Raw genomic sequence first — 20,525 nt, 5'->3', positions numbered from 1 at the left:
GGCTGCCCCTTTTCTCAGAAAGTTCTGGAATCACTTCTCCTAAGCCTTTTCTGCAAGGGGCTTAGTCAGGTGGCCGGTGCAGAGTGTGGCACTGTTCTTGTGACTTCTGGCTAAGCACGTTTAGGCTTTTAGTGGAACTTGGCCTAAGACTGGCTTTCACAGTGGCACACCATCTAGTAACAAGGTTGTGGGGAAGAGAAAGCTTAGACCCCACCTACCTCTGCTCCACCAGAGGCTACCATATTTACCAAATAAGCTGATGTCTTCTGATCTGCCAAATTGGCTTTAGAACAGTTTGCATCTATTTTTTATTTGTTAACTGGCCCTACAGTTCACCCAGATGCTCAAGTCTTGAAGGTAGAAGTTATCCTAGATTATTTGCTTTCCCTAACTTCACCCATTCAATCAGTCCACATACCTAGTCTCTACATCCATACGTTTCTTCAACTACATCCTTGATAAATGTGCCGTTATTCAGACCTTCCCTCTTATTCCTGGAACTCTAGAAACATTTTTTAACTTTTCCTCCCTCTCATCTTGCCATACCTTTTAACACACTCCACATTGCAGCCACTCCAACATACTCAAAGTCTAACCGTTTTCCTTATTCCACTGCCTTACATGAGCTTTCCTGGTTGGCCTCTATAATCACCTGAGCCAATCCCAGTAATAAACATGTATTGCAATATATTGCAACTATGTTGTTACATGGTCTTCTGTCCCCTAGACTGAGGGTTTTGGGGTTTGGGGGGTTTTTTTGAAGGAAGGGGCAGTGTCACCCTTGTAGCGTAAGCCCTGAACACAGTATCCACCGTACTCTAGTTGCTCTTTGAAGTCTCATTTTCATCTACCAACCCCTTCTACCTCCCCTCTAAATCACATCCCCTTTCCTTTTCAAAGAGCATTCAGAGAAAGAAAGAAAAAAAAAAGGAAGATATTTATCAGCCTGAACATTTTCTGACATCAAACTGATACTGCTTTAACCAAAAATAACTAGACATTTGTCACCTTTTCTAGTTGCCTTGATGATGCTGGGGTGAAAGAAGCACAGCTCCTCAGACCTGGCCCTGGACAGCTGGCAGGAGGAAATTGCTTACCAAGGCACAACAACTCATGCTTATGTTAAAATCTTCAGCTAATATCGTTCAGGAAGAAAAGGTTTCTGATGAATTTCTGCTGCCCAATTCATGCACAGAGAAATAAAGAACAGCAGCCAGTGTAATTAGCAAGCAGATCTTCCAGCAACAGGATTTACACCTGGACATAAACATGTTCACTGAAGTTGGGATGAACATTTGCTAAGGTAAACGCTTTTTGAAAAATTGTAAAGCTAATGATCTTGCACTGACAGCATAACCTTGAGCTTATTGCCAAATAGAATGCCAAGTGTAAACACTTAATGAAAGAAAACAAGGAATGATAATGGTCCTTCTTGTGACCCCCAGATAAGTGACACTTTGAGTGCTTTTGAGGTCAGTGGAAACACTTTCCTACTTGCTGGTAATTTTTTTTTTGCAGTTTTATGTACTTTTTGATCTGACTTGATATGGCTGAGAAGCACTTCCTCAGTCAGTGCAAGATGCAATAATTGCTTTTCTTCCTCTGATATCTTATCCCCAGAAGTAGAAATAAGCAGCCCTGAACTGCAGTAGAGGCCAGTTATTATTTTGAAATATTGGTGAAAGCCATAGGTAAGGCTATGGTTAAGGCTCATTCTGTGGATTAGGGACATTTCTGGATTTTATCATGTGTGAGGGTCAAGAACGGGAACCACATTGAAGGTAGTAGAACACACCATAAACTTCCTATCATTGGAGGTTCCAGTAACCAAACCTCTCTTAACCAGAAGAACAGCATAATGAAAGAAACACAGGGTATAGAATGAAAGGACTTGGGAATTAATTCTGTTGTCCAACCTCAAATAAGCTAGACAACTACTCTGAACTCCCAGTTGCCTTATCTCAAGAAAAGGTGGATAGTAATTTAGAGATTATAAGATAGAGAATAAAACGAAATAATAATATATGTGAAGCTGACTTGTATGGTACCTGGAACAAAGAGGTCAATAAATATTACTGGGTAAGTGTGAAATAATAATAAGTATTCATCCATTCTTTAAATTAAACGATATCCATATTATAATATTTTTCTTTCTTTCTTTCTGCCTCTCCAACATCCCATTTCTTCCCCACATTGGGAACTGCCCATCTGCATATATGTGATGAAGTGCCCACTTTGACTATTACAGAAGCTGAAATAGGAGATATGCCCTCTACTTACTTCCAGAAAACCAGTAACAGGCACATCATCCTACTATATATTTGTTTATTTATCATATTTATCGTTACTGTCTGCACTTTCTTCAATTCCATAAGCTTCATAAGGGAGAGCACTTTTATATATTTTGTTTGTGAGTATATCCCCAGCACATGGAATGCAACTTGACACGCAAAAAAGACCTCAGTGGATTTGATGCTTCTGTCCATAATATTGAGTTATGAACAAATAATGCAGAAATTAAGGGAGTTAAAATTTATTCCAGCTGGTGGACCATAGAAGTCAAGATGTTTGGTGGAGGTACACAACAGAGATTTTGTCCGTAGAACCACTGCACTAGCAGAGTAAGAGTTGTGCTAGAATCCACCTGTCTTTCAGCTTCCAAAGACCTCTGGGTTCCTGCCTGTTTTCAAATCCTGCTTTAGCAGACTCTCCCAAGTCTTGTGAGCTACTCAATATCCTTTCTATAAATCCGTTTTTTCTTCAAGCAGATCTGGTTCCTGTTTCTTGAAGCTATGTGACTGATACGGAATTTATGCTTCTTTGGTGCCTACAGAAGAGTAGCTGCTAAGATCACAGTTAGTGGGAACATTATGACAGATGAAATCCCATTTTGATGGTGTCACATATGACTTGAACTGACCACCCATATGTTTAATCATCAACTAAACAACTGGGATGACAATTAGCTGCATTAGATTCATGCTCTTCCAGCTCTCATAATCTTCAATTCAACAATCACATAAACATCACTGAATACCTGCAAACAGTGCCTTGAATTAGAAATAATTCTTGACTTTAAAATGGTGACATAGGTAGGCAAAGATTTTTTTACGCCATAAATAGTACTACGGAAAAAAGATATTTAAACTTCTGCTCTTTAAAAGATAATTTTAAGAAAATGAAAAGGCAAGCAACAATGGGAGAAAATATTTGCAATTTCTAATAAATGACTTCTATCCAGAATATATAAATACATACGAAAATAAATTGATATAAGTATAAATAATATAGAAAGGACTCTTACAACTCAACAATAAGAAGACAAACAAACCAATTTTTTAAATGAGCAAAAGACTTGAATAGATATTTTTCAAAAGAAGATATAGGAACAGCAGTAAGCACATGAAAAGATGGTCAACATCTTTAGTCATCAGAAAAATGAAAAATAAACTCTCATATGTTGGTGGTGGGAGTATAAATTATAAAACCACTTTCAAAAGCATGTTATCTATTTTATATAGATAAACAATGCTTATCATAAGATACACCTCTTCTACCCTGAGGTATTTACACAAAATAAATAAAAACTTTTGTCCACAAAAGGCATCCACATAAATCTTCACTGGAGCTGTATTCAAAATAGCCCAAACTGGGGGCTTCCCTGGTGGCGCAGTGGTTGAGAGTCCGCCTGCCAATGCAGGGGACACAGGTTTGTGCCCCGGTCCGGGAAGATCCCACATGCCGTGGAGCGGCTGGGCCCGTGAGCCATGGCCACTGAGCCTGCGTGTCCGGAGCCTGTGCTCCGCAACGGGAGAGGCCACAACAGTGAGAGGCCTGCGTACCGCAAAAAACAAATAAATAAATAACCCAAACTGGAAGTGACCAAATGGTCTATCAGTGGGTGAATGAATAAACAAATTATAATATATCTATATGACTGAATACTACTCGGCAATAAAAAAGGAGAAACTACTGATACACACAACAGCATGAATGAATTTCAAATATTATGCTTAGTGAAATCAACCAAATTCTAAAGAGTTTGTACCATATGATTTATTCTAGCCCTAGAATTGGCAAAATAAGCTCTAATGATACAAATTTGATTAGTCATTGCTTGATGCAGGAATCAGTGGGACGAGGGGGACTGACTGCAAAAGGCATGACAAATATCTCTGTGGTGATGGAAACTGTCTATATCTTGACTGAGTTAGTGGTTAGATGGGGTATACATTTGTCAAACTCCTCAAGCTATAAACTTACAATGTGTGTATTTTATTATATGTAATTTTTTTTACCTCAATAAAGCTGATTAAAAAAAGATGGCTGATAATTTGAATATACAAAGCATGAGGCAGGACGTGGTAGGTGCTACCATAACAATAGAAAGCTAAATATCAAAGGAAGAAAGAAAAATTACTTTCACCGGGAGAAGTTAGACAAGGCCTAATGGAAGACACAGTGTTTGAGTGGAGGTTTCGGGTCTGGATGGCATTTCAATAGAAGAAGATGGAGGAAGAAGCACCAATAGAGTGTATAGGTGATGGCAAAGAATCAGGTATGACTGGGGTGCATGTTGCATTTATTCATTAATTCAGCAATATTTTATTGATGGCCCACTAGAACCAGACACTCTCACAGCAGACAATATGACGTTCCTGATTTCATGGATCTTACATTCTAACGTGGAGAGACATATGAAAAACAAATAAATTTGTAATACATCAGCTGTGCAATATATAGCTGAGAAAAGGGAAAAGAGAATTTAGGGCTGGGGGACTGGGTCGCTTTGTTAGATGAGGTAGTCAGCAAGGGCCTGTCTGAAAGGGTGACCTTTGAGCAGAATCATGAATAAAGATCACTGCATATATCTGGAGGAAGCACATTTCAGAACAAAGGAAGAGTCAACGCAAAGACCTTGAAGGTGGAGCATGACAGGTGCATTCAGAGAACAGCAATGAACAAGGAAGGATGTAGTGACTCCAGGAGGAGATCAAGGGGGAGCCTGGCAAGAAATCTGGAGAGTGATGGGGGTGGTAGGGGAGCGGCAGAGCTCACAGGGCTGTGCTTCTCATTACTGTGCAATATGAACCACCTGAAGATCACATTAAATCTTCAGATTTTAATTCAGTTGGTCTAGGGATAGGGCCTGAGATTTTGCATTTCCAGCAAGCTCACAGGTGATGTGAGATTACTTTCAAATAAAAAGGATTAGGACCTTGGAGGATATTTTAAGGAGTAGTATCATCTGCCAGGTGCATCTCGGGGGTCAAAGGCAGATTCAGGGAAAACAGGAGGCATTTGAAATACATTCAAGAGATAATGGTGATTTGGACTAAGATAGCTATGGAGGAGTAACAAGAAACAGTTGAGTTTTTGATATGTTTTTCAAATAGCTGAAAGGACTTTTACCAACAAATTAAATTTGTCATGTGAGAGTAAGAGAGAGGTCAAGGATGACTCCAAGGATTTGGTCCTAACAAATGAAATAGTATATGAATCTGTAGTTCAGGGAAAAGGGCCAAGGTTGAGATATAAATTTAGAAGTGCTGAGGGTAGAGATGTTACTTCATGCCATGAGATGAGATGAGATCACCAAGTGAGTGTAGAGAGATATCCTAGCACTGAGCCTGGGCATACTCTAAAATTTAGAAGTCAGGAGGATTAGGTACAACTGGTAAAGGAGACTGAGTGTAAATGATACTGACCAGGGTTCTTGGCCTTCCCCAATCAATAGAAATTGACTAGAGGCCAGACAAGAAATTCAGGCAAGGCTTTATTGGGACTGGCTGCAGGAGGGAGAGAAGACAAGGAATAGGTTCCCTTGTTTGCTCTCTGAGGGGAGGCGAGCTGGTTCCTTATGAGGGTAGGGGTGTGCCCAGGGGTTGGGCCAGAGGGATGGCTTAGGTGTTCTGTCCACCCCTTTGTGGTGTTGAGTGCAGGGGGCTTGCACAGTACCCTGCTTTTGCTCCCAACACCCAGTTTTTGCTCCCAGCTCTTCAGAAAAGCCAGTTGGGTTTGTCTTTTTGTATCTTTTGGTCCAGAATTTGACCAAACTGCACATGCACACAGTTATTTTTAGTCCCATACAGTTTCTTTGTCTTCTGTTCCTAGAGGAGAGGTGTGTCCAAGTGCCAACACTGCAGCTCTGCAGCAAAGCATCCCAGTCTGCAGGCCTGTCTCATAAATGGTCAGTGAGGTCTGAGAATCAAGAGGGTGGTGTCCCAGAAGCTAAATCATGAGAATTTTTCAAGAAACATTGATCAGTGTGTCGAATCTGCCAATTAGTTGGGTAAGATGGAGACTGAGAATGGTCATTGGGTTTAGCAAGGTAGGGGCCATGAATGACCTTGACAAGAGCTATTTTGTTAGAATGGTGAGTTATAAAAGCCTGATTAAAGTGGGTTTTAGAAAGAATGAGAAAGGAGGAAGTGGAAACACTGAGTTTCTGTGGTTTTTTAGTGAAGCTCTGGTATAAGGGAGAACAGAAAAATGAGACATAACTGGAAGAGAAATGAGGGTCATGAGAATTGTTATGATGGGAATTATTACTTTATGCTGTATGTTGATAGGCATGACTTAGTAGAGAAAGAAAGATAAGGGATAATTGCTGGATGAAGTCCTTGAAGAGATGACAGAGTGAGGTATTTAGAGCACAGTTGGAAAGAGTGACCTCAGAGCCATGGTAAAAGGTGGGAGGGCAGAGTATATGGGTTTAGATCTAGTGAAGTAGGTAGGTATAAGTGGGAGCTAGTGGAAGGCCTCATTGGTTCAGTGTTTTCTTTTTTCAATGAAAAAGAAAACAGCAGCAGGTAAGAGGGGACAAAATGTGCTAGACTTCTGAAGAGAGAGGGTACGTTGTGACATAGTTGTCTGAGAGGATGGGAAAAAGGCTAGGGAAATGTTATCAGATTGGCAGACAACAAAATTCAGTTTGAATTTAAGCAGAAAAAGTCAACATATTGACTTCTGTAAGATGTTATGGAAACATCTTACAGAAAAACCCGAACAAAGTTTTTGGCCAACCCAATGGTTTGTCTTTTCTCCAACCATGACATAAACTGTGAGTATAGATTGGGAACAGGCAGAGAGTTGGAGTTAAACAGACTTCTGCCAGACAGATATGTTGCAGGGAGAAAAAGGCACAAAAGATAAGAGTATACAAAGAGAAAAATCAAAGTGATAGAATATGGGATGTAAGCATATAAGGAAATATAGGATATAAAAAATTGAGAAATACTGCAAAGGTGATCATTTGATTATATGTCTGTGAATAGAGTCACAGAAGTTGTGAAATTTAGATAATAGAGTAAGCCAGTTAATATAATCGGAGAGAAAGAGTGTTGAAATTTATATTACCAAGGTTGTGCAGTTTTCAGCACTAACATGTCCTAGAATTTCCTATGAAATGGAAATGTGGCATAAGTACTGATAAAATGAGAATATTAAAGAAGAGATTAAGGTGGCCAGGGGCCAAGACATTGGAAGGATTTTCCATGTGATCACTGAAATCACCAAGATTTAGGACTAGGTGGAGGAAACTCTTCCCAGTTTCAACAGTTGGTCATATATTTATGGCAAAGGCATCCTTGGAGATAATACAGGGAGCTAAGTGCTAAAACAGTCAAGAAATGAGGAAGAATGGGGTATAGAGGACTCCAAAAAAAAAAATGTTGCAGGATGTCACCTGGGGTTTTTACAGATGTACAGAAGAATAAATGGTCTAGAAATAACAGTAAAGAGCAAGAAGGACAAGAATTTCTCTGTCTGAGAGGGAAATGATGATTTAAGAGTAAACCTTAGTTCAATCAGAACACGAAGGCCAAGAGAACATTCAAAGAAGAGGATGATGTGGAAGGGGTTGGTAATCTGCTGAGGATTGGCCATGAGCATGAAGCAGACTAATGCAAGATGCAACTGAAAATGGAGCTAAGGACCAATCATGGAGAACCAGAAATAAGGGGGGTTTAAAAGAACTGTAAAGGAATACTAAATGAAATTCAGAGACAATTATAGAAAACTATCCTAGTAAAATACAAATTTCCCAAGTTTTTTTCCTTTTTTTAATTTTTTTTTTTAATTTTTATTGGAGTATAGTTGATTTACAGTATTGTATTAGTTTCTGCTGGTTAGAAGTCTAACATGGATTTCAAAGGCTTACAATCAAGGTATAAGCAGGGCTGTGTTCCTTTCCAGTGGCTCTAAGGAAGAATATATTTCCTTACTTTTTCCAATTTCTATAGGACTCCCACATTCCTTGGCTTATGGGCCTTTACTCCTTCTTCAAAGCCAGTGAAGTTGCATATTTCTGACCATTCATCTGTAGTGAAACTTCCTACTGACCATATCTTGGAAAGTTTCAATGGAAATGACTCATATGCTTAGATTGAGCCCACTCAGACAATCTAGAATAATTTTCCTATCTCAAGGTTCATAATTTAATCACATTTGCAAAGTCCCTCTTGCCATGTAACACAGCATATTCATAAGGATCAGGACATGGACATCTTTGGGGGGGACATTATTCTCCCCATCACACATCATGGAGGTGCTCTGGGCCACCCAGCCTCTTAGGGATTGTCCTGATTGCAGGGTGTTCCTTCTTTTTAATTATCTTTATTTAGTATTCCTTTTGTGCGTTTCCAATCATTCTATTGTTAACTATTTAGATTTAACTATGCAAATGCAGAACTATTTGCTCATAACCAATGCCTCTCCTCTTACACTTCCCCTATCTTGAAGTTTCTATTCTGATTCATTTATAATGTCTATTATTCTTGAGTGTTTTTTCTCCAACAGGGTGGTATCATGGCATATTCTTTGAATTGTGTATCCTCAAATATTTCATCATAACTAGTGGAGAATATCATGCTCAGATATGAGATTCCTAGGCTGGAGTCTTATCTTCTCATCAGTCTGTAAGGTTTTTTTCCCACTGTGTCTAGTTTTATTGCTGCTACTGAGAAGTCTGATACAAAATTGCTTTCCTTTTTAAGGGTTTTCATTGTTATTGGAAGCTTGTATGTTTTCCTCTTATTCTTAGAGTTCAGAAATTTTACCAGAATATGCCTAAGTATATGTTATTTTTTTTTTCAGCCATTCCTTCCTAGATCTCAGCAAGCCCTTCTAATCTCTAGATTCAAGTGATTCTTTTTTTTTTTTTTTTTTTTTTTTTTTTGTGGTACGCGGGCCTCTCACTGTTGTGGCCTCTCCCGTTGTGGAACACAGGCTCCGGACGCGCAGGCTCAGCGGCCATGGCTCACGGGCCCAGCCGCTCCACCGCATGTGGGATCTTCCGGGACCGGGGCACGAACCCGTGTCCCCTGCATTGGCAGGCGGACTCTCAACCACTGCGCCACCAGGGAAGCCCTCAAGTCATTCTTTAACTCAGATGAAATTAATTCCCTCTCCTCCTCCTCTTCCTTCTTCTCTTCTTCTTCTTTAAATTATAACCTATGTTCCATATACTCCATTACCTTCTTCTGGAATTCCCATATGTCTATGTTATGTTTATTAAATCTGTCCTCCAAGTCTTTTACATCTTCCCTGATGGTTTGCATACCTTTGTATTTTTTTCTGTATTTTGAAATATTTCTTCTACTTCGTTTCTCAAGCTTCAATTTTGGTTCTCAATAATGACAATTCTTTTTTTAAATTCATTTATTAAATATTTAAGTTGAAAATCAGTCCTTTGAGAAACTATAATTGAATGTCTTTAAGGACACTTACTTTTCCTTAGAGGAGTTGCCACACATAGATATGTTTACAATAGGGGCTTAGAAAGAGCTTCTAGTCCTCCTTGAGCAGCAGCATTCCCTTGTGTGCTGGTGAGAGTACAGCAGTTTCTGTTGCTGTGGGCTAATTTGGAAAGTTGTCAATCCTGTATTGGGGTTCCAAGAACACTGTGCTCTGTTGCCTCCCAAGCTATGAAGCCTACTAGTCTCTAATTTCAGGAGTAGAGAGGGTTCAGCCCACTGTGAAACTCTGCTGGCTTAGAAGGTGAGGTTACCAGCACATCCTTACAAGAACAATCAAGAAGAATGTTACCACTGTTGTTTTGTTTTATTCTTTTTGAATGGATAAAATGGATCTCTAAGGACCAAGATCAATCAGGATCCAAGAGCCACTTTTCTCTCTCTAAAATGGGAATAATATTCTTGAGAGAAATAAAACTATATGTATAAAATGCAAAAATAAAATTAAATGCAATGTGAAAAATATATGTAGTTGATAGATGAATATATTTCCGTATCTTCCTCTTCCTCCCAGATTAAATTTAAGAAACTCTTAATTATCTTCTAGTTTAAGCCAGGCAATCTTATATACATTTTCATATATATTTATTTTATTTCCACAAAAAGACCCATGTACAAACATATTCTTTAGAGATAAGAAAAATGTTGCTCCGAACTTCTATAAAGTTTTTACAGAATTCAAACTCAGATCTTTGATTCCAGGTCCAAAGTGCTTTCCACTATTCCACAGCATTGCCCTTCCAATGTAATATTATGTGCTCTGGCTTTAAAGAATGAGGCCTGTCCATTCTGAACGCATTTATACGTCTTTTGCAAGTCATAGCACCTCTTATTTAATGACATGCAATAAATTTATACTTGAGTTTAGTTTATGAAAAAAGTTTCTCTGTTGACAAATTTAAATATTTTCTTCTGCCAGAACATCAATGCTTAACTCCCCCATCTTCTCTCTCCCTTTTTTTTCCCCCTCAATGCCAGGAAATTTAATTCAGCCAAATTAAGACCTAATTATGGTAATCAAATCATCTTGAGTAACTAATAACACTGGATCCCTTTACTTCCTAAATTTAAGGGATCTTCTCTTTCTAACATTTTTTCTTGAAATCAAATAATTTTGAATAAATAAATTTTAAAAATCCACAATAAATAAAAATGAGTTGTAACTTTCTGCAATTTTGACAGATATTTTAAGTGGTTCTGGGTCCAAAACATTAGAGAACAGGTGGGTTAACTAAATAATTTTGGGGGCAATTTGGGGCATAGATGAGGAGTAAGACAAAGAGAAAAGTAAACTGCTCTCCTGAAGAAATTAAGGAAAATTTATTAGGGCTGGAAGAAAGTGATTTCAGGAGGAAAGACAAGGGAGAGGAGACTGAAACAGAGAGAAAGGAGTATAATAAACACTGGGAGTGTAGAGCTCAGATACAAGAGATGACCAATGAAGATCCCTCAGGATATCTCATGCATATGTCTAGTCCAATAACCCTTGATGTAGAGCTCAGAAACTGACATGGGGGGTGCACTGGCCAGCTGACCTCCTTTACCTCTCCCTCAGCTCTTGTTGCTAGATTAATATCACTTGGCCTTTCACTAATGAAGCCACATCAAGAGAGCTATAGCACAGCTACCAGCCACAGCATCCCCCTGGAATATGGAAACTCACACCTCCTTGCCGTTGTGACCTGTTACTTCTCTTTTCTCCCTGAAAATACAGGCTGTTTTAACTTCTTGCCTGTTTTGTGCAGGTCGCAGCCTATCAATAACCAATGTCGTGATTGGACCAGTCCTTATGCTCTTTATTTTGATTATAACACATCTTTAGTAACAACCATCAGGAAACTTTGAAAAAATAAAAGTTTATTACTTACAGAATCTGGAAATTATAATAGCACACCTGGGACCACACAGTGAGGTAACAGGCAGGCCTTGGGTTCTGTTTTTATTGGGGGTGAGGATACAGGCCTAAGATTTCAAGGACTCAATCTTTATTGGTGAATTTTAAACATAAGAGCAGGAATTTAAAGCTTAGGAAGAGAATTTTTTAAAGTGGCCCAAATGGTAAGCTATCAAAATCAACCAAGATCGCTAAAACAAAAGAACCTCAGTTGGGGAGGTAGCCTGGCTCTTCATACAGTTGGGTGGTTGGCAATGTGTTTATTTGAGATAGCTGTCTTTGAAATGGCTGCCTTTTTTGAAATGGATACCTGGACAATCACAGCTTACGTCAAGAACTTGCATTACAAAAAAGAAAAACAACTGTCAGGGCTTACACAACACTGCTTAGCTTAAACTTTTCCAAACCTAGAGGAAGCAGCATGTTAACATATGGCCTCAACTTTAGATGATGGCTTGTTCAGCACTCCCAAGAACTCTCTTATGGTGTTCTGTTGGGACCACGGTATCATCACCCAGGATTCTGCAGTTCTGGTAATTTCCAACTAGGGAATAAAATGTATCTCTGTGTAGGCAGCCCCAAACTCACTTGAAAACTCTTCTAGTCCCCCTTCTTTGACTTGGAGTAAAAAGCAGGTGTAGTCCACAGGAAAGGAGAGCAAAAGTTCAATTATTCCCTCTGTAGGTTTATATCATTCTTCAATTCTTGTTTCAAATAGACTGGAATGTTTGATAAGAGTTCATGGTCACAGACTAGTTCTGCTCTCTTTAAGTATATTCAGCATGGATGTCTCAGCACCTCTTCTTAGACTTTGGGAGAAGTTATCACCAATTGTCTTCAAAAAGCCCAGATGTACAATTAGTTCTCTGAGAATAGACTCTGAGATTTGCATGCAGGAGGTATATGGGGAATGTACTCCAGACCTACACCTATGAGGAGTGAGTGAAGTGGAATGGGGCACGGGAAGAAATTAAACTGTAAAGAAGTTGCAACAAAAATTTCAGCTAACCCTACAGGGAGCTCTGGAGCTGGAGAGCCCTTCAGAGTTGCCCCAGATTGGAACAAGGACTTGCACCCTGCATGAAGGGGACATAACTTTGGGGGATGGAGGAGAAGGAAGTGATAGCAGAATGAGTTACTAATCAATTCAATAACGTCCACAATCTTTTTGGTCTTTTATCTTTGACTCGCCTTTTTCAATGGCAATTTGCCCTGTCATTCCACCCAATTTTAACTGCAAAAAATAAAATATACCATCCTAGGTGAATGCCAAACTGATTTCCTTAAGCCTTAGTGCCACAAATGGAAAAGTGCTCAAAAGGGACACCAAAGTCAGAGAAGAGGAGATTGGATCAAGATGGCAGAGTAGAAGGTGGTGCACTCACCTCTGCTTCTGAGAGCACTGAAATCACAACTAACTGCTGAATAACCATTGACAGAAACATGCTGAAACTCACCAAAAAGATATCCCACATCCAAAGACAAAGGAGAAGCCACAATAAGATGGTACAAGGGGTGCAATCACGATAAAATCAAATCCCATAACTGCCAGTGGGTGACCCACAAACTGGAGAATAATTATACCACAGAAGTCCGCCCACTGGAGTGAAGGTTCTGAACCCCACGTCAGGCTTCCCAGCCTGGGGACCCAACAACAGGAGTAGAAATCCCCAGAGAATTTGACTTTGAAGGCCAGTGGGATTGGATTGCAGGACTTCCATGGGACTGGGGGAAACAGAGACTACATTCTTAGAGGGTACACACAAAGTCTTGTGTGCACCAGGACCTGGGGGAAAGGAGCAGTGACCCCATAGGAGACTGAACCAGACCTACCTGCTAGTGTTGGAGGGTCTCCTGCAGAGGTGGGCAGTGGCTGTGGATCAATGCAGGGAAAAAGGTACTGGCAGCAGCAGTTCTGGGACATACTCACTGACATGAGCCTCCCAGAGGCTGCCATTAGCCCCATCATACAGCCTGTAGGCTCCAGGGCTAGGTCACCTCAGACCAAACAACTAACAGGGAAGGAACACAGCCCCATGCATCAGCAGACAAGCAGATTAAAGTTTTACTGAGCACTGCCTTGCCCACCAGAGCAAGACCCAGTTCTACCTACCACCATTCCCTCCCATCAGGAAGCTTGTGCAAGGCTCTTAGACAGCCTCATCCACCAGAGGGCAGAGAGCAGAGGCAAGAAGAAAAACAATCCTGCAGTCTGCAGAACAAAAACCACAATCACGGAAAGTTAGACAAAGTGAAATGGCAGAGGACTATATACCAGATGAAGGAACAAGATAAAACCCCAGAAAAGCAACTAAATGAAGTGGAGATAGGCAACCTTCCAGAAAAAGGATTCAGAATAATGATAGTGAAAATGATCCAGGATCTTGGAAAAAGAATGGAGGCAAAGATTGAGAAAATGCAAGAAATGTTTAACAAAGACTTAGAAGAATTAAGAACAAACAAACAGAGATGAACAATACAATAACTGAAATGAAAAATATACTAAAAGGAATCAATAGCAGAATAACTGAGGCAGAAGAACAGATAAGTTACCTGGAAGACAGAATGGTGGAATTCATTGCTGCAGAACAGAATAAAGAAAAAAGAATGAAAAGAAATGAAGACAGCCTAAGAGACCTCTGGGACAACATTAAATGCTCCAACATTTGCATTATATGGGTCCTAGAAGGAGAAGAGAGAGAGAAAGGACCCAAGAAAATATTTGAAGAGATAATATCTGAAAAATTCCCTAACATGGGAAAGGCAACAGTCAACCAAGTCCAGGAAGCACAGAGAGTCTCAGACAGGATAAACCCAAGCAGGAACATGCCAAGACACATAGTAATCAAGCTGACAAAAATTAAAGACAAAGAAAAAATATTAAAAGTGACATAGGAAATATGACAAATAACATACAAGGGAACTCCCATAAGGTTATCAGCTGGTTTCTCAGCAGAAATTCTTCAAGCCAGAAAGGAGTGACATGGTATATTTAAAATGATAAAAGGGAAGAAGCTACAACCAAGAATACTCTACCCAGCAAGGCTCTCATTCAGATTTGACAGAGAAATCAAAAGCTTTACAGACAAGCAAAAGCTAAGAGAATTCAGCACCACTAGGCCAGCTTTGCAACGAATGCTAAAGGAACCCCTCTAGGCGGGAAAGAGACTAGCAACTTAAAAAAACCTTGTACATATATAGACTGCTATATCAAAACCTCATGGGAACAGCAAACCCCTAAATTACAATAGATACACAAACAAAAAGGAAAAAGCAAGCCAGACATAACACTAAAGATGGTCATCAAACTACAAGAGAAGAGAACAAAAGAGGAAGGGAAGAAAAAAGACCTACAAAAACAAACCTAAAACAATTAAGAAAATGACAAATGAATGTAGATATCAATAATTACCTTAAATGTAAATGGATTAAATGTGTCAACAAAAGAGATAGACTGGTTGAATGGATACAGAAACAAGACCTGTATATATGTTGTCTACAAGAGACCCACTTCAGATCTAGGGACACATACAGACCGAAAGTGAGGGGATGGAAGAAGATATTCCATGCAAATGGGAATTAAAAGAAAGCTGGAGTAGCAATATTCATATCAGACAAAACAGACTTCAAAATAAAGACTTATAAGAGACAAAGAAGGAAACTACATAATGATCAAGGGATGAATCCAAGAAGATGTAACAATTATAAATATCTATGCACCTAACATAGGATCACCTCAACATATAAGGCAAATACTAACAGCCATAAAGTGAGAAATCGACAGTAACACAATAATAGTGGGGGATTTTAACACCCCACTTTCATCGATGGACAGAGCATCCATACAGAAAATCAATAAGGAAATGCAGGCCTTCAATGACACACTAGGCCAGGTAGATTTAATTGATATTTATAGAGCATTCCATACCAAAGCAGCAGAATACATATTCTTCCCAAGTGCACACAGAACATTCTCCAGGATTGACTACATGCTGGACCACAAGGCAATCCCTGCTAAATTTAAGAAAACTGAAATCATATCAAGCATCTTTTCCTATCACAATGCTATGAGATTAGAAATAAACTACAAGAAAAAACTATAAAAAACACAAACATGTGGAGCCTAAACAACCAATGGATAACTGAAGAAATCAAAGAGGAAATTAAAAAATACCTAGAGACAAATAAAATGAAAGCACAATGATCCAAAACCTATGGGATGCAGCAAAAGCAGTTCTAAGAGGGAAGTTTATAGCAATAAAATATTACCTCAGGAAACAAGAAAAATCACAAATAAACAACCTAACCTTACACCTAAAGCAACTAGAGAAAGAAGAATAAACAAAACCTAAAGTTAGTAGAAGGAAAGAAATCATAAAGATCACAGCAGAAATAAATGAAATAGAAACAAAGAAAACAATAGCAAATATGAATGAAACTAAAAGCTAGTTCTTTTAAAAGATAAACAAGACTCATCAAGAAAAAAAGGCAGACTCATCAAGAAAAAAAGGGAGAGGACTCAAATCAATAAAATTATAAATGAAAAAGGAGAAGTTACAACAGACACCACAGAAATACAAAGGATCATAAGAGACCACTACAAACAACTGTATGCCAGTAAAATGGACAACCTGGAAGAAATGGACAAATTTTTAGAGAGGTACAGTCTCCCAAGACTGAACAAGGAAGAAATGGAAAACATGAACAGGCCAATCACAAGCAGTGAAATTGAAACTGTGATTAAAAAACTCCCGTCAAACAAAAGTCCAGGACCTGATGGCTTCATGGGTGAATTCTATCAAACGTTTAGAGAAGAGCTAACACCTATCCTTCTCAAACTGTTCCAAAAAATGGCAGAGGAAGGAAAACTCCCAAACTCATTCTATGAGGCCACCATCACCCTGATACAAAAACCAGACAAAGATACCACAAAGAAAGAAACTACAGGCCAATATCACTGATGAACATAGATGCAAAAATCCTCGACAAAATACTAATGATCCAAACCAAACAATACCTTAAAAGGATCATACACCATGATCAAGTGAGATTTATCCCAGCGATGCAAGGATTTTTCAATATCTGCAAACCAGTGTGATACACCACATCAACAAATTGAAGAATAAAAACCATATGATCATCTCAATAGATGCAGGAAAAGCCTTTGACAAAATTCAACACCCATCTATGATAACTCTCCAGAAAGTGAGCATAGAGGGAATATACCTTAACATAATAAAGGTCATATATAACAAACCTACAGCTAACATTATACTCAATGGTGAAAATCTGAAAGCATTTCCTCTAAGATCAGAAACAAGACAAGGATTTCCACTCTTGCCACTTTTATTCAACATAGTTTTGGAAGTCCTTACCATGGCAATCAGAGAAGAAAAAGAAATAAAAGGAATCCAAATTGGAAAAGAAATTAAACTGCCACTGTTTGCATATGACATGATATATTACATAGAAAATCCTAAAGACACTACCGGAAAACTATTAGAGCTCATCAATGAATTTTGTAAAGTTGCAGGTTACAAAATTAACACGCAGAAATCTGTTGCATTTCTAAACACTAACAATGAAAGGGCAGAAAGAGAAACTCAAGAAACAATCCCATTTGCCATCACATCAAAAAGAATAAAGTACCTAGGAATAAACCTACTTAAGGAGACAAAAGACCTGTACTCTGGAAACTATAAGACACTGATGAAAGAAATCGAAGAAGTCACGAACAGATGGAAAGATATACCATGTTTGTGGATTGGAAGAATCAATATTGTCAAAATGACTATACTACCCAAGGCAATCTACAGATTCAGTACAATCCCTATCAAATTATCAATGGCATTTTGCACAGAACTAGAACAAAAAAAACTTAAAATTTGTATGGAGACACAAAAGACCCCAAATAGCCAAAACAACCTTGAGTAAGAAAAACGGCTCTGGAGGAATCAGGCTCCCTGACTTCAAACTATACTCTAAAGCTATAGTCATCTAAACAGTATGGTACTGGCCTAAAAATAGAAATATTGATCAATGGAACAGGATACAAAACCCAGAAATACACCCACTCACCTATGGTCAATTTATCTACAACAAAGGAGGCAAGACCACACAATGGTGGAAAGACAGTCTCTTCAACAAATGGTGCTGGGAAAACTGGACAACTACATGTAAAGAAAATGAAATTAGATCATTCTTTAACATCATACACAAAAATAAGCTCAAAAATGGATTAAAGACCTAAATGTGAGACCAGGCACTATAAAAAACTCATAGAGGAAAACATAGGAAGAACACTCTCTAACATAAATTGCAGCAATATCTTCTTTGATCTCTCTCCCAGAATAATGGAAATAAAAACAGAAATACACAAAAGGGACCCAATTAAACTCAAAAGCTTTTGCACAGCAAAGGAAACCACAAACAAAACAAAAAGACAATCCACAGATTGGGAAAAAATATTTGCAAATGATGTGACCAACAAGAGATTAGTCTCCAAAATTTACATACAACTCATGAGGCTTAATATCATCAAAACAAACAATCCAATCAAAAAAATGGGCAGAAGGGCTTCCCCGGTGGTGCAGTGGTTGAGAGTCTGCCTGCCGATGCAGGGGACACGGGTTCGTGCCCCTGTCTGGGAAGATCCCACATGCTGCAGAGCGGCTGGGCCCGTGAGCCATGGTCGCTGAGCCTGCAGGTCTGGAGCCTGTGCTCCGCAACGGGAGAGGCCACAACAGTGAGAGGCCCGTGTACCACAAAAAAAAAAAAAAGGGCAGAAGACCTAAATAGACATTTCTCCAAACAAGACATGCAGATGGCCAAGAAGCACATGAAAAGAAGTTCAACATCACTAATTATTAGAGACATGCAAATCAAAACTACAGTGAGGTATCACCTCACACCAGTTAGAATGGCTATCAACAAAAATCCACCAACACTGAATGCTGAAGAGGGTGTGGAGAGAAAGGAACCCTCCTATGCTGTTCTTGGGAATGTAAACTGACACAGCCACTATGGAGAACAGTATGGAGGTTCCTTAAAAAACTAAAAGCAGAGCTACCATATGACCTTTCAATCCCACTCCTGGGCATATACCCAGAGAAAACACAATTCAAAAAGACACATACACCACAAGGTTCATTGCAGTACTATTTACAGTCACCAGGACATGGACATTGAAGCACTATTTACAGTCACCAGAACATGGAATGGATAAAGAAGATGTGGTACATATATACAATGGAATATCACTCAGCCAATAAAACGAATGAAATAATGCCATTTGCAGCAAGATGGATGGGCCAAGAGATTGTCATACTGAGTGAAGACAGACAGAGAAAGAGAAATATTGTATGATATCCCTTATATGCATAATCTAAAAAGAAATACAAATGAACTTATTTACAAAACAGAAACAGACTCACAGACTTAGAAAACGAACTTATTGTTACCCAGGGGGAAGGGTGGGGAGAAGGGATAGTTAGGGAGTTTGGGATCAACATGATGTACACACTGCTATATTTAAAGTGGATAACCAACAAGGACCTACTGTATAGCATAGGGAACTCTGCTCAATGTTATGTGGCAGCCTGGATGCGAGGGGAGTTTGGGGGAGAATGGAGACATGTATATGTATGGCTGGGTCACTTTGCTGTGTATCTGAAACTATCACAACAGTGTTAATCTGCTATACTCCAATATAAAATGAAAAATTAAAAAAATAAAGCCTTTCATAATCAAAAAAAAAAGAAAGTCAGAGAAGACCATTAGTCAATGACCATGTCTTCCATATTAGTAGGAACATCATTCAATCTAACAGTCACAACCAAAGGGTGCATTCCTATTAACCCATTGCAGAGGCTTTGAATTTATTACCTCTGCTTTCTCTAATTAGACCTTTGGAGACCTAAACAAATAATATAATCAATTAGAACTTAGAGTAGAAAGTCGCTCTCAAAGGGCAGTGTTGCATTTTCTGTCGAGATTTGCTCATTGCTCCTAATTTTAAAATCTACACTCCATTTTCAGTGTCTGTATGGGCATAGACTACACCACAGAAATGAGCATTACTGAAACGTATTTTCCTCCATAGCACATCTAACATAGATTCACATTAAAAGTCAGTCTTACTCAAATGATTTCTGGTAATGGCACTTTATATTTAAATTGCATAAATGCTTTTAAATCTGGGACTTGCTATGTGGCTTTGGGCAAATCACTTTCCCCCTTGTCTCAGTTTATCTTAAAAGACATTAGGGGAAAGAGAGAGGTGGGAAAATTAATACCTGTTCTGTGCAACAACCAGATTTGTTCTGAGGATGAAATGTGTGAAAGCACACAAAACAAAACATAAAACAATTCAACAGTCTTATGTAGATGATTTGCTCAATGATACTATAATATGATATAGGGGTTCTTAAACAGCATATACATTGCATTGGAATTACTTATAGTACTTATTTCAAATGAGATACAACGGGTGCTATTGCAAGAGATTCTGATTCTGTAGTTCTGGGATGGAGCCCAGAAATCACCATTTATAACAACTACCCAGACAATTCAGATACCAGTGGTTCAGATCCACATGTGCAGAAATACTCAGAGTAGCATAATTATTGCACCCATATTTCCTTTTCCCACTCTGCTGGTTATTGGTATGTGGCCATGGACAATGGCACTCAATGGTCCTGAGCCTCAGTTTCATCACATGAACATCTGGAATTAAATGGATCTTACTTGAAAGAACTGCATTAAGAAATGAAAAGGATATTCTTTGTAAGATGCAAACCACTCTGTAATGATTATTAGTAGAATTTTATGTCCTTATTCCTGGAAAAAGGAGTTTAGCAGGAATGAGTAGAGATGTG

The sequence above is a fragment of the Phocoena phocoena genome, chromosome 11, assembly GCF_963924675.1.
Source record: "Phocoena phocoena chromosome 11, mPhoPho1.1, whole genome shotgun sequence".
NCBI lineage: Eukaryota > Metazoa > Chordata > Mammalia > Artiodactyla > Phocoenidae > Phocoena > Phocoena phocoena.
This window is presented reverse-complemented; position numbering follows the sequence as displayed.